Source organism: Ambystoma mexicanum, chromosome 4q, assembly GCF_040938575.1.
Source record: "Ambystoma mexicanum isolate Mex_15411 chromosome 4q, UKY_AmexF1_1, whole genome shotgun sequence".
Taxonomy (NCBI): Eukaryota; Metazoa; Chordata; class Amphibia; order Caudata; family Ambystomatidae; genus Ambystoma; species Ambystoma mexicanum.
This window is the reverse complement of record NC_090928.1, coordinates 498691763-498704738: the sequence shown is the minus strand read 5'-3', so window position 1 is coordinate 498704738 and position 12976 is coordinate 498691763.

The following is a 12976-nucleotide window of genomic DNA, read 5'->3' as shown; positions in this document are numbered from 1 at the left end:
CTCTGCCTTTTATTCATATAACACCACTATCATTCTTCCCCCTTCTACAATATAGAAACCAAGAACCAGGCCGGTGTACAGAAAGAATATAAATGTATTGCTCCTTTAATGAATAGATGCAATCCAAATATTACACAATGATTATCAAGTGGCACATCACCGTACTCCGCCGCACAAAACCATTCCTTTTTCACACTATTTCTTATTGCAAACAAGCTAAAATCACAAATATGTTTTTAAAGTCACAGAACACAGAGCAGGTAAGACCCCACAACATGTTCAGTTTTCAGTTCTGATCTCTGGTCCCCCCATGTCACTTGTAAAGAGAAACACAGGTCTAGAGAACACTTCAGATGAATAAGATAACCCCTGATCTATGGATAATCAATGCATCCCCCTAGAACATGACTTGACAAATTTATGTGACAGTGCAATAGGTGGCTAAAATTAAATACATGTACCGCTTTTCTGTTGGTGAAAAGTAATAAACAGGCCCAGCGCTCTTTATTTCTTTTTTTTGTTTAAAAGGTTTTTATTAAAATCAACTCATACAAGCTATATAAGAATCGTAACATGTCTTATAAGCAGCATGAATGTAAAGGAATAACAATAATACTTAGCTACTGAAGTAAATGGAGGCATTTCATGGTTACAAACTCTGTAATCATATACGGTTAGAGTTTTGGGTAAGTAGGTTACATTTAAGAACAGGAATGAGAACAGGACAGGGACAGACATATACAGAAGGAGAGGATGGGTTATGAGGGGACAATCAAAAAAAGTATGCCATTTGTTTTTAATAAATAACAGTTAAACCAAAGTTACAGATGTTAAAAATTCTATGAAAGGTTTCCTTTTCAGTGCATGTTTTAATAACAAGGACGGAGTAGATGCATTGCACCGCTCTAGTCTATGAGTGTTAGAGATTGAGTTCCATTACATCTTATAATGAACTTTGTCTACATTTTTTCAGTTGGATGAAATGGTTCCAATGGAAAGCATAATAAAGAAGTCGAGCAAGAAGCACTTATTATTTTACCAATAGCATCTTCTAAGAAAGCACTACCAGAAAAACGAACTTGAGGACAAAAGTCAATTGATATGTTAAAAATATTTTTGATGGTTTTCCATATGTTGAGCCAAAAGGGTTTAACAAATCTACAGTCAAGGCCCATATGCTTCAAAGACCCTGATGGTTGAAGGCAGCTCCAGCACTTGTCATTTTGCATATGACCACATCTAAAAAGAAATTAACAGGTAGTAGCAATTCTATGATGAAAAAAGTATGTAGTCTGCAGTAAGTTTGCTAAAGTGATGACCTTAGAAATATGATTTCAAACTTGAGGCCACTCTCATTGACTATACCATAGAGCACAATCATGCTGCCAGGACAAATGGCAATCTTTCATAAACTGCGTAGAGGAGTTTTGTAGAAGAGTTTTGTAATACATCAAAGCAGTCACATTTGATTTGTGAAGCGATAGTAACCTATCAACATTAGGAGCAGTGTTATTACATACGAGGGAGTCATACATTTCCATAATAGCATCAATAATAGACAGGATTTGTTGCAAGAATGAGAAAGGGGCGTTGAAATTTCCAACAAGTTCATTAAAGTTGACTGGAGTTCCTTGTACAACTGATCAAGGAATTTGATATCCAGAGAGAGCCATGGTCTCCAGAAAACTGATTTTTTATTAATCTTACTTAGTGGGTTAAACCAAATGTAAGATGAGAGGTAATGGGAGGGCTTTGGAAGTAGAGGCAACACATAACTTCTAAAGTAGTGGGCTGATAAAATAATACTTGTACTCTTAACAAATCTATTGTTCATCTTGATGAAATAACTATTAGCAAGAGTTAGAGGGTACACCATAGCTCTCTCTAGACATAACCACTGGGGTACATCATTTGAATGTTCATGAGTGAACCATAACTGTACTTGCTTTAAGACAAAAGCCATATGATATTTTCTAAAGCCAGGAAACCCTACCCCTCCAGCAACACATAGGGCCTCATTACAAGTCCGGCGGTAACCGCGGCAATAAAACCACCTGGTTACTGCCGGACTTGTATTACCATTCCACCTCCGTGATTCCCAGAGTTACCGGGGCATTACAACTCCGGTTTTCCGGGAATCACGGAGGCGGAATGGTGTTAATCCCCATTCCCATTGAGTCCTATGGGACTCGATGGGAATGGGGATCATGGAAACACCGGCAGCATCTCGTAATGCTGCCGGTGTTTCCTCGTCTGCCTGCAGGCGGGCGGTGTTAAACCCGCCAGGTCAGACCTGGCGGGAACATCACCTCCCGCCTGCAGGAGTCGAGATCAGGCGGTCCGGAAACAATGGTGGCGGCGGATTTACCGCCACCGTTATTTCCGGACCGCCTGACCTGTAATGAGGCCCATAGTTTCTTAAGTTTATATAGAGATATGTGCTTCTTTTTAGCGCAAAGAAATGTAGCCAGGCATGTGTCTACGGATGTAAAAAAGAAGAGGGAGAACAATTGGCAGGGTATATATAGGAGATACAGAATCATTGGAGAAATCATCATTTTAATAGATTCTAGTCTTCCCCACCATGACAGATGAAGGGGACCAGGAATTGGTGAGTTCACTTATCCTAGAGAGTAGGGAGCTAGTATTAAGTTTAATGATATCTTTGACAGAGGAGGAGATGTGTATACCAAGCTATTTGATGCCATTAGGACACCACTTCATACCTGAAGTTAGTGTTTGATGTTTGGTACAGTGTAGATTAAGAGTGAGAATTTCTGATTTGTCTGCCTTCAGTTTATATCCTGAAGCTACAGAGAATTGCAAAATAAAGTCTAGTATGTGTGGCAAGGAGGTTTCAGGATTTTTTAGTAGTTATAGAACATCAACATATGCCTCCAATTTAATGTGCAGATCCCTACAACAAATGCCTTTTATATTATTGTTCTGTCTTATTCCTTCCATAAAGGGTTCTAGTGCTAGAAAAAAAAAGTAGGGAGAGAGGACAGCCTTGGCTGTGCCTCTGAATAAGGGGAAGTATGAGGATATTTGTCCATTAATAAAGATGGATGTTTTAGGATTAGAATAGAGCACTTTAATCATTGCAAGAAATGGGGACTCAATACCATGCCATTTAAGGTCTTCAAACATGTAGTACCATTCAACCTGACCAAACACATTTTCAGTGTCTAGAGCAATTGCTGCATATGAATCTTTAGAGCCATTAATTGAGTCGGAAATGTTCAAAACCAGTCTTATGTTGGAGGAAGATAGTCTGCCTTTTATATAACCTACTTGATCTTGTTTTATTATATTAGGTAGCACAGGGAGAAGTCTATTAGCGAGGATTTTTTAAAAAATGTTACAATTTGTGCTACTAAGGGAAATGGGTCTATAACTCTGAGGTAATTCGGGATCTTTACCAGGTTTGTGAAAAACTATGAGCACAGCTTCTAGAAAGGTTCCCTGCGCATGACCGTCCAGCATGAATTGAGAGAGAAGTTTAAGGTCTTTAAAATGTGCATACAAATCATTGGAGAAGCCACCTGGTCCAGGTACTTTCCCTTTTTTAAGGTCTTTGATGGCTTTTTGGATTTCGCCTGGGGAAATGGGGGCATTGAGTGACTGTTGATTAACCGATGGGAATATAGAGTGGAGTATGTTTTGGAGAAATTTCTAAATGTGTGTGTTATTGGGAGAGGCTTCAGAGGAGTATCACTTCTGATAAAAATTAGAGAAAACCTTAATAATTTACTTGTCTGAGAATGTTCTATTGCCCATGTAATCTTTCAGTTGTGGCTTTATCTTTTTTAATCTTTAGGTATGAAGCTAGGGATTTACTCGATCTATTAGAAAGTTGGTATATTTTCGCTTTGTATTTTAACAGGTTATCACAAGAATATTGAGTCACAATCTTATTGTATTGAATTCTGAGCTTAATAACGTTATTCAGGATAGTATCAGAATTACTGCGTAAGTATTGAGATTCTAGGGTTTTAAGTTGCTTCAGGATATTCTCAGATTCTTGTTTAAGCAGGTTTTTTCTTTTTCACTGCAAAGGATATAATGTACCCCCTAAGTACTGCTTTGTAGCAGTGCTAGGTGTTAGTAACGGAGGTGTCTTGACTTATGTTTTCTGAAAAGTGGTTGTTGTGTTGTTGGGGTATTAAGGATGCAAATGATTCATCTTTGAGGAGGCCTGGATTAAGTCTACATCTATTGGATTTGCAGACGTTTTGTGGAAAGGAGAGTTGAATATGAATTGGTGCATGATTGGATAATACTATGCAGTCAATTTTGGCATCTAGGAGGCAACTAGTTAGTGATTTAGATATGAATATATAGTCTATTCTTGAAAGAGTTTTATGAGGGTTGGAAAAGAACGTGAAGGCTAAATCGGAAGGGTGAGTCATACACCAGTTGTCAATGAGGCCCATTTTAAGATGCATTTATTGAATTGGGTAATGGATTTGGTGTGTTTAAAGCGTATAGTGGATTTCCTATCTAAGAACGGAGCCATAATCTCATTGTAATCACTGCAGACAATGAAGTTGTTGGGATTAGAGAGGAAAATATGATTTTTTAGTTGTGTCCAAAAGGATGGGTCCAATGATGTAGGACCATAAATGTTTAGAAACGTGTATTCAATAGAAGCAACTAATAGTTTAACCAATACCCGTCTGCCTATGTCATTGGATACATTAGCCAACACTTGACCCTTAAATTTCTTGTTATTTAGAGTCATGGCACCATTCCTCTTCCCATTACTAGCAGTTGAGAAGACTTGGCCTACCCAATGGCATTTAAGTTTGACCACCTCTGAATTTGAAAGATGGGATTCCTGGATGCAAGCTATGTGTGGTTTGGTTCTATTCAGATGTGATAATATTTTCTGTCTTTTAATAGGGTTATGTAAACCTTTAACGTTCCACAAGGTTTCATTGAAAGAAATGAATTACATTAATAATAGGTACTGCAAGAGAGGTCATAGGAATAACGTTAACCCTGAAATTGGGCAACCGTTTAGTATAGGTGGTTAGGTTCATAAGCGAAGTTGGCAAGGATCCACTGGGTAGGACACATAAGGAAAGCGGGAGGACAAACAAAATCAACATGGATGATATATATCTAAGAAGAAAAACATCAAAAATAAATGTGGCTAACAGGAAATGTCCACACCTATCCATGTTGAGCAGAAAATAAAAATGGAGGTAGGAGAGTCTCGGAGGAAACAGGTACCCTAGCACCCCAATCCGGTGAGGGGAAAAAAAAAAGAAAGTGCAGTGATGTTTGGTAATATTTAATGAAGCATAAGTAATGAAGTTCAAGTAGGTGGTCTTGACGTGTCCATGTCTTCTCTCCTTTGGATGAAGTGTTTTAAATCTGTTTGATCTTGTGGGATGTTTTAACCCACTAGGCTCTGCCCTGCAACATCTCTGTGTGCTGATGGTGAAAGAATCATCAAAAATGGGTGCAAAAGCCCCATGCGTGACAAACCTATAAAAAATTGCGCTTTGAAACCGGAAAAGATGGCTGCCAAATCTACTTTGCCTCTAGTCAGTGGTGGAAGGAGCCCTCACTGCTGAAACTTGTCACTGGGCTGCCTACCGAGTAAAAATGGAACACTGCAGGAAAGGCAGTGCTTTATTGCAAGAAACACAGAAATTGCTATTAAAACCCCTTTTTCTTGGTAGCTTAAAATACAGAATGCCAGTCCAAAACATTAGAAAACACCCAATATCTTTGCTGGGTGTTACCCGCCACTTCATTTAAGGAATCAATATGAACACACAATGTCAGGAAAAGCGGAATCTATCATGAAAATAGCCACAGTAAAAAGTGTGCTTGCCTGTGAAAATCTGTCAAAATATGGGTGCAGTACCAGCGGTCGCCTGTGACTGTTTCAAAAGCCTGCATTTAAACTGCAAAGTTGCACCATTAAAATCTAATGTCTTAGATCTAAGTGACCTGTCATTAAGAGGAACATAGGTTGTAACTATTTAATCTCCATGGTTTAGAGACTGGAATCAGAGTTCTAGCTGCTTGATTAAAAATTGCAAGTTTTATTTTAAATTAAGAAAATGTTATAATTTGACAGTGAATTTAGCTGGAACTCAGAGTCATCAAACCAGTTCCCCCCAGCTTTCCCCAACAAAAGGAATCTCTCCTGCATCTCACCAAAGGCCAGGAACTCACATTCAGGTGTTTAAGAGGGGTGGAGATTTGGGTTGCTGGTCCTGGAAGAGACAATGAACCTTCCTTGGCTGAAAGAATATGCAGATTGTAAGTGTCAAGACTGGCCTCTGCCAGAGGAAGAAGGTGGGGATTGCTCTTGAGCTACAAGAGACCTTTGGAGGCGGGGATAGACATTTTTGTTGATTCTCAATGGACAGAAAGCATATTTTTGGAAAAGACTGCCAAAGGTCTGTGCGCATTTGTAAAATTTTTAAAATTACAGTATTGTTGATGTGATATTTTTTGTGCACATTTTAAAAGGACCCAGAACTCTGTGCGATGTTCTGAGAAGGAGTAGTGAAAATTCCGGTTTTGTAGCAATTGTATTTATGTCAGATGCATGAAACCTCATACGATTATGCCCAGATATCATGCGCACATATGTACAAAATTGTGGAGAAATCAGATGTGTCCCGGATAAAAAGTGTGAAAAATTGTAAAATCTAGACCCAATACCTCACAGCTATGGGGTTTGGAAGAATATGTGCTCCAACAAATATGTGATCTATGTATGCCATTGGTATAAAGATTGTACACATGTAAAGATGTATTATATCAAAAATAGATTTTATGTGCAAAAGGCAAAGGGGAGGTATTCCCTGCCTCATAAACTGCATCATCATGATGATGCTCTGTTTCCCCTCCAATCAAGGGAGAGAGCAGACTTTAGCCGATGGACTACCTAGGGGGTGTGCCTAGGATAATTCAGCTTACACACCCCTTTATGAAACACATAAATAGAGACAGCTGAGAATCTAGAAATACAGACTGATCCACCCACAATCCCAATTTCAGCGAATCACCTTGAAGGAGATCCATCCATACTCCTTATTCCAGACTCCAAAAACTTTGAAAGCAGAAAGGATCAGAGCATAGCTGAACCACTTTCAGCTGGGCCTAACTTCCAGAAGCCATCCCTCAAGTTAAAGGGGAAACCAAAGAGCAGCCAGGCTGTGCTGTAACTGCAGTCTGTCCCAGAAACCTTTCACCAGAATCCCTTACAGTTCCATTCAAAACATTGGTAGTGAGTATCCATAGTATAGGATTGTCACTAGCCTATGTACTGTCCATAGTCATCCCTATCCAAATCAAATCTAATTATATCCAGAACTGTATTGCTAGAAATCCTTTTTGTCTTGCCAGAACTCTCTCTCTTATCCTATAGTCCTCTGTAATAATATTGTTAAAGTTATCTTTGCGCTGATATATTTTATCTGAAGAAAGGCAAGCATCTCGGCGGGCAAAAAACCTGATCGGTGATGTCCTGATCTGGTGGCTGTGCTGTCGTGTAGCTTGTATCTTCCTAGTCCATTCCTAATGTAAAGAAACCTTGTTTGTATTTTAAAAAGCACATTCTTGTTTTATATTTTTCCTCTTTCTGAAAAAAAGGACCTCCACGAAAACGTTTATAACCTCTTCATACTTTATGCTAGAAACGAAATTGAAGTGTCTTCATGATGCTAACATCCTAAGCTTTCTAAAGAACCCCAAACCACATCTCAACTCCTTATAGGTTCACTGAAATCACGCTTACCGCATGCAGAAAAGTTTGCCACAAATTTTCGTTTGGCTTAAATCTATAACATGTGAAATAGCTTTTCATTGCACTCGACATCAAAATGAGGTTTTCAACTTGCTTATCACTCTTAAATCATTGCTAGTGTTTGTCTGATACCATACAAAGTGGCTCCCATTAGTATTTTAACAATTTCAGTGAATTCAACCCATTTTCAGTGTTTTCCCCATTTCATTCAAAACCAACTGTAAAACCATTTTTGACAAGTTTGCAATCATTCCTGTTTCTCTCTCTGTGTTTGCTGGGGGAAATTAGGATTATTTTGTTGAATTCTGCATTCCTGAAACCTGTTCTCTCTCATTCTACCTCTTTATATTGCATATTGGGGGGATTGAGGGGTGTGCAGGGGAAATAGTAATCACATTGCCATTTGATTGAACCCTCAAAAGTATTATTTCTGTGCTGCATTATTTTTTCCCATCATTGCTCCTTGTGATTAAAAAGATTCTTAGTGTGACATCACCCCATTGGTGATCATTGTATAACCATTAAAAATAGTGTGATATATATTGTGAAATCCATAAATAAATATTTTTAACTTTGCAAACCAGCCTGATTCCTGGTTCAGTGTGAGCGGGGGGTTAAATGAGAGGGGCGTGATATAAGTGGTACATCGTTCAGAAATAAAAGAACTTATAGACACAAATAATGAATTAAGGGTTTCAGCTGTGCATCACACACTAGGCATTGACTTAGGTGAAGTGCCTGGTTGAAATCACTTAAAAGATTGGGGGCTCGATGCCAGGATTTCTGAATTAGACATACCACTTGTGACAGCTTAATACAGCGTGCTAACTAACGGGGGTACATAAACCCTGTTGGGCTACCACACTGTGCTACACTGTGAAAAGCACCCTTCAATAGGAATGCTCTAAGGAATTTGGTCTGTTTTTCAAAAATAAAATAAACTCCTGTAAGTCAGAAAAGAAATTAATATTTCCGGAATGGCGACCTTGGTAGAAATCAATATGGCAAAAGAACACCTACTGCACACATTATTTGTCAGGATTGAATGGACGGAGCAGGATCAGAATGTGTGGTTGCAGGAAATCAAGGAACAGGCCATGCAACAGGATTAAATATATGGCAAGATCAGGGTCCATTACATATGGGACTGAGTGAACTGTATATGGCCCCTAAGGTAAAAAAAGAGCAAAGTAAGATTGCCAAAATAGCGGCATATCTGTATTTCCGCATTGGAGCAATACAGGACCAATATGCCGAAAACCTAGATCTGGCAAACAAGCAACTACAATCACTAGAAAATGCCCAAACTGATCTGGACTCTGTAGAGCAAAGGCCACAAAAGAGCCATGAATCAGAAAATGAAACTAGGCAGTACCTGATAAAAATAAAAGAAGATATGGATATCCTGCAGCAGGAGAAGGTAGAGCAGGATACCAAAGTACTGGCCCAGCAGAAGGAGTGCCAAGAAAGATTGGACTCTCTACTACAGGGCCAGAAAAAGCTGGAACAGCAAATACATTTTAATAGAGCATGCACAGAGCAGGTAGCCACCCTGCAAAACCTCCTAAACCAAGAAAAAGAAGAGAATAATAAATTAATCCTGAAAGACCTTGACACCCAGACAGAATTTGATGGAGAGCACCAGAAAGCAAGTGCGCTCCAAAGACAGAGGGACGACCTGGCTGCACAGAGGCATACTCTTATTCAGTAAAAGGGCACCTTAAACCAGGAGTCAGTTATTTAAAAGATAAGATGGAAGAAAATCCCCTGGCCCTCCAGGGACTGGGTGAGCTCCAAAAAGATTACACAAAACTGTTAGAGCACACCAGGAGGATGATAGATGCTCTGGAAAAGAGTGGCCACGACAAAAAGGACAGGACTCAGGAGGTAACCCTCCTGCAGCAATAATTGGCCCAGTACTCTAAAATGACACAGGAAGCACAGAGAGACAATGAGGCTCCCTGTGAGAAGAATGACAGTCTCCACAGACAGGTAGCTATGCAAGAACAACTGATAGGGACTAGCAAGGTCTTGATAGAGGAACAAAAAGGTCAGGTTCTTGCATGGCAACAGGGAGCAGGGGCCGAGAGAGATGAGGTCCGCTGGGAAAGGGAAACACCTGAGCATAACCTCAGGAACCCTAGTACCAGAGGCTTTCATCTCTTCAACCCCATGGACTCTGCCACCCCCATGTCCACTGGCGCACATGAGTCAAGGGCCACGGGGATGGCAGACTTCAATCCAATGAGGAATATGAGGCTCATAGATCAGCACCTCCCAGGAATGGATGGATGGGCATCTGGGTATGGGTTCCCAAGTACTAGGCCCATGTTCTCTGATCAAGGAGACTCCAATGAGGGGAGGGTCAGAGAAATGGATCCTCAAAAATACCATTTAACTAGAGACCAGATGGTAAAGTTTAGTGGGGAACTGCATGAGAGTAGGCCCACTAAGGGCATCCTGAAAACCTCTGCCCAGCTAGGACAGTGGGGGGGGGGATACTCAGCAAATCCTGGGAGCAAGGAGGAATCAGAAGACTCCTCTGAGCGTCACAGGAGTAAAGAAACTAGGCCCCCACATTCTGCCAGCCATTCCCAAGCACACAGAATCCGGGAGAGCCTAGAAGACCAGACAGGCACCTCTGGTAGCAGTGCCTCTGAGTCAGAGGAGGAGTGGACCAGGGTCACCCGAACCAAGAAAGCCAACAAGGTCAAAAGGGCCTTGCTCAAGGATCCCCTAAAACAAATAAAGGTCATTAGGAGCGTCATCACGCCCTATCATAAGAATGTGAAATATTCAGTTTAGGAGCACCTTCAGCTCTTTGACCAAATGATGGAGATTTTCCATTTGAAGGACAGCCAAAGCTGTATTCAATATGTAAAGTGGAATTTCTCTCCCGAGTACTCCAGCTTTTTTGCGGGGCTGGAAGATCAGAATCATTCCAGATGGTCCACCTATAAGGGCGGCCATCTTGAAACATTTTTCTGTGCTCAGGAATCCTCAGGAGGCTCGCAAGGCAGCCTACAACTTGCAATGTGGGGAAGATCAGGCACACAAGAATTTGTTCAAGAATTAAAGCATGCCTTTGCACCGACCATTAGAAAGCTACGCACTGACCGCAAAGAGTTTGCAAATACTTTCTTCCATGCTCTCCCCAAATATATCATGACCCAGCCTGTGAGGGACTTTCACGAGAAAAGATCACTAGACTGGGTCATCGAACAAGCCACGATCATTTATGAGGTTAAAAATCCAGGGGAAAACAAAAATAGTCACGAAAGCCCCAAAACGACCAACACGCCTGCTGCTGCTAATGTGGCAGAGGTGAAGGTTGCCCCCATTTTAGATTTAGAAATGGGGGGGCCTAAAAACCTGCCTGCACAGAATCAGAACAGCCACAAACCCAGAAGTCCCTCGGGCCAATCACAAACAGGGAGCCAGGGAGGTAGTCCCACAACTGGGACCCCTAACTCCCCGGACTACATAAGCCCATGCTACAAGGGAAATAGACCCATCCTAGATTATGTGTGGACTCCTCCAGCCCAAGGGGGGGATCTAACCAGACAGCATATAACCAAGGGAACTTCCCTCCTCACTTCCCACAGGAGGGCATTAATCCCCCAAATACTGGACAGAATTTCTTCCCAAGGTACCCACAAAACCTTAACCCCCAAAACAACCCATCCTACTTTCCCCAATTTCCTGAGCCCAGACAGGTCAATCTGGGAGAGGGCAGGCCAAGGGTGGAGGGGTACCCACATTTTCTAAACCCGGGGTATTTTGGGAGAAGGGATAGCTACCCTTCCCGGGATCAGCCCAGGGGAGACATGAGGACCCCGTACCAGCCAGAGCGGGTGTCACAACTATAGCGCCAAAACAAGGCACAGGATCTGGGTCGCATACTGAGGGCTCAACAGAACCCTCAGATGAGCACGGTGGTGCAGAATGCTTCAAATCCAGGACCTGGTGCTCCAGAGCAATGACGAGGGAAGAACCCCGACATCCCACCGGTTCCCAGGGAGGAGGCACAAGGGAAAGGGGGGTGTAAAGCCTTCGAGGAAGCTTCCTTCCACACTTGTAGAAAGCCCCTGGAAACCCAGGAACCAGAACCAAAATCTCCTACCCCTGAAAGTCTGCAACCCAAGGAGCAGAGCGGAGGTAGGAGAAATAAAGAGCCCAAAAAGACCCATTTTGAGAAGGAGGTACAGATCATCCAGTTTCAAAGAGAGGGATCCTCAGAGGATCCTGGAAAAAGTATCTTCTCCTTCAGAGATGGGGGAACTCCTCCCAAAGAAAAATGGGTCCCAATGGATTTAAATCCAGACTGGGTAGAGGTGGGGACTGAGTTAGCACTGCCCATCATCAAACCCCAGAATCACCAGCATGAAAATCCCCTGGTTCAAACCCATCCTGGTGACTGCCTCCAAAAAGGGGGGGGGGGCAGCCCAGAATAAGAACCAGGGGAACCCAAAACATCCGCCATATCTAGCTGTCATCTTTTTCATTCAGATTCCCAAGACTCCAAACAGATTCCTACCCAAATCACCTTCCTGCCAGTGTCCAAAACGAAGAAACTAACCCACCAGTTGTCCAAAAATGTACATTATCTTTGCCCCCTTGAGGAGAAGGAGGGAAGATTTTATGCCCTGGTCCAAATACAGTGGCAGTATACAATTTTGGCACTGGTGAACACTGGATCCCAAGCTACCCTTCTGTCAAAAAGGGCCTTTGACCAACTGAATTCAGGAAGGGGGGAGAAATACCAAATTCCTCTCACCCCTCTTCCTGGACAACTTCAGAACTTTGACGGGAAGAAAATTCCTGTCGAGGGGACTGCGGATTTAGATATTAAAATTGGGCGACACAAGGTGAAGCACCCGGTCATAGTTGGGACTCCAGAGGTCACACCTTGTTTACTAGGAAATGACATCCTGCGAAGGTTGTCACCCCTAATAGATTGTGTAAACAGGGTCCTCTGGACCCAGACTAGCCGTCCAATAAAATTGAAACATAGTGTCAACCATGTTCGTTTAAACGGCACATGCCACATGTTTGAACAAAAATCTGACCAAATAGAATTTCACTTCCAGAACAACCAAATGCCCGACGTGACAGTAATAGCAGTAGGACAACAAACTGATGATGGGGGGCCCGCTCTATTTCTGAAAATCAACCTTCTTTCCAGTCTAAGGTGGTATT